We start from the raw sequence: 3204 nt of genomic DNA, 5'->3' as shown, positions 1-3204 counted from the left end.
GATATCTGATATATTTTATGTGGATTACTTACAATTATGCGTCAACTCTCAGGTTCCATATAATGACAACATTTTGTGCATTAGAATAGAATATGGAGGAAAAGAATGGTTTCCAGTTGGCAAGGGGATCAGGCAAGGGCGCTCTCTATCACTGTATTGTACAAAGAAAATATCATACGAAGAGCAGGCTTAGAATCAGAAGGAGGAGTGAAGAGGAACGAATGCCAAGATATGTGGACAAAACCATACTACTAACAGAAAACATCACTACTAAGGAAGGTCAAAAACGAAACTGCAAAGGTAGCCTTACTGCCAATGGCATAACCTGGTGCGTGGGGGGGAGGCGTCCAGGGGGCCAAGCCAAAAGGGCACACCGCCTCACCTCTCTGCTGCGTGCTGCTCTACTTGTGAGTAGAATGGTGCATGGGTTGTGTCTGCTCAGCCACGTGTCACCCCTCTTCTGGGGTGTCATCCAGTGCGGTCCGCACCCCTGCTCCCCCTAATGATGCCACTGCTTACATAAAGAAAACATAAATAATGGCCATACAGGATATATATAACTTCAACCGAGACAATGAGGAAATCAAAATACAGTGGGGCCTTGCTATCCGTGTATTTGCCCTCTATGGATTTAAGTGTCTGTAGCTGGCAAGCCCCAGTTGTCCCCAATGGTGGTGTGTGCATGTGGCTGAGCCGCCATTAGGAACAATAGGACTTCACCTGAAATCTCGTTGTCCCTAAGGGTGGCATGACCGCATGCATGTGCTGCCACTAGGGACAATGGGGGTTGCCCCTAATGGTGGTGTGGCTGTATGCACACACAACTACTGGGGACAATAGGACTTGAGGTCCTGTGGATTTTGGTATCTGCAAGGAGGATGATCCGGAATGGACCCCCGCAGATACCAAGGTCCCACGGTAGTTAAAGAGTTCCCATACCTTGGACCAAATTTTGATCGGAATAGAAACTGCAGTCAAGAAATCCCAGCAAAACTAGGAATTGCAAGGACAGCTATGAAAGAACTAGACACGTTTCTAAAGAGTAAAGACATACGACTGATCACTGACATCAGAATAATCCAGGCCACTGTATTCCTTATTACCATGTACAGAAGTGAGAGCTGGACAGTGAATAAAGCGGTAAGAATAAAAACTCATTTGAGATGTGGTGCTGGAGAAGAGTGCTGAGGATACCATGAATGGCCAAAGAGACAAATAAATGGGTTCTAGAACAGATCAAGCCTAAAAGCCAATAGGGTCAATTTGAGGCTTTTGTACTTTGGCCATATCATGAGAAGGCAGGACTCATTAGAAAAGACAGTAATGCTAGGAAGGTGAATGGTAGCAGAAAGAGAGGAAGGCCACACGCCAGATGGATAGGTTCAATCAGGGAGGTCATGGAACTTAAGCAGAGCAATGGAGGACCGGGGCCTTGGAGACGTCTCAACCCAGGATCGCCATCAGTTGGGGTCAATTTGAGGGCAGCTGGCAAACAAAACAACCTATTTTTAAAAAATTGCTATTACTGGTAGGGAAATGACTAACAATCAATATACTGGGCTTTTCCTTCTAAATATTATATTCGTTGATCTATGTCTTGAACTTTCCTAGGACAGTCCTGGGTGAAAAGAGTAATTACGGACACTGTTATCTTAAGCTCTGTAGTGATGGGAGTTATGACAGCTGCCACTTGGCCTCCAAAGGAAGGAGATGCAGCCACAATAATGTCTTCACATCTTTTTATGCGCTCCTTCACATTTAGGGAGCTCCAAAGCCGTTGGAGAAACAAATACTTGCAAGCAACTGCTGTTAGGCTTCTTATCTGTGTTGCCTGAAGGGGGCAGTTCAGGATCACTGAATGTTGTTCAACTGTATCCAGAATTAAGCTCTGCTACAAAAGCCCTAGATGGATTCCAACCTTGTCGCTCTTTTAAGCTGCAAATCTGCATCCTCATCTGAAGCCAGCTCCATGCAAGTGCAGGATGCCAGTCCTCTCTCCTTTGCCTAGACCAGCTATTCAGGATGTTGGACTCTAGGCTCAAAGCATGGCTGCTTTGTAGGGCTGCCAGGCTTCCAAAGAGCAATGATGGGTGCTAATAAGAATCCATGGTACAGGCATCCAGACATGGGTTGCTCGCTAGGAGTGACTGCTAACAAGTTTGTGTCTGTGCCAAACAAAGGCACCCAGTCTTAACACTCCCTTCAGAATTGAATTTAAAAGCCCAATACAACTGTGTTTCTCCAGCTTCAAATATCTAGAGATACAGGTAAACTGTGTATTATTCCTGCCTGGCAGGAGATTGGCCTCGATGGCCCTCAGACGTCCCTTCTGACTCTGGTTCTACGAATGGGAATGAATGTGTACCAATGAAGGCTGAGTGGTGCAGTGGTTAAATGCCTGCAAGGTTGAGAGTTCAAGACCAGCAAAAGGGCTCAAGCTTGACTCAGGCTTGCATCCTTCGGAGAAGGTGGCTAAAATGAGGACCCAGACTGTTGGGGGCAAATTAGCTTACAGTTGTAAACCGCTTAGACACTGCTTAGGTGTCTATATGAGCAGTATATAAATGAGGCTTGTTTGTTTGAGTGCTGCAGGCCAATACATTGGCCTTGTTGTTGTTATTATTATTATTATTAACCTTTATTTATAAAGCGCTGTAAATTTACACAGCGCTGTACATACAATCTTTTTAATTGGACGGTTCCCTGCCCTCAGGCTTACAATCTAAAAAGACACGACACAAAAGGAGAAGGGAGTGGTGGTGGGGAAGGGGCCTTTCTAGTAGGATAATACATATAAAATACATAGCAATACAGGAAATGATTCAATAAAACAGGCAACAAAGAAACATCAAATAGCAAGTGACAGTTATGCAATGCCTGGGAACGCTTCTCTGAACAGGATGGTCTTCAACTCCTTTTTGAAGCTGGTTAAAGAGGTGATGGCTCTTGTCTGCGGGGGAAGAAGGTTCCAGGAGTGAGGGGCAGCAAGTGAAAAGGGGCGAATCCAAGATGGGGCAGAGGAAATCCTGGGCTGGGACAGCAGACCTTGACTACCAGAACGGAGGGCCCTAGTGGGAAGGTGAGGAGAAATAAGGTCTGATAAGTAAGGAGGGGCCAGCCCATGGAGGGCTTTAAACGTCAACAGCAGGAGCTTGTACTGAATGCGGAAAGGGAGGGGGAGCCAGTGAAGGGATGCCAACACAG

Source organism: Sceloporus occidentalis, unplaced genomic scaffold (assembly GCF_023333645.1).
Source record: "Sceloporus occidentalis isolate IW3139 unplaced genomic scaffold, rSceOcc1.0.p SCAF_1, whole genome shotgun sequence".
In the NCBI taxonomy this organism is placed as follows: Eukaryota; Metazoa; Chordata; class Lepidosauria; order Squamata; family Phrynosomatidae; genus Sceloporus; species Sceloporus occidentalis.
This window is presented reverse-complemented; position numbering follows the sequence as displayed.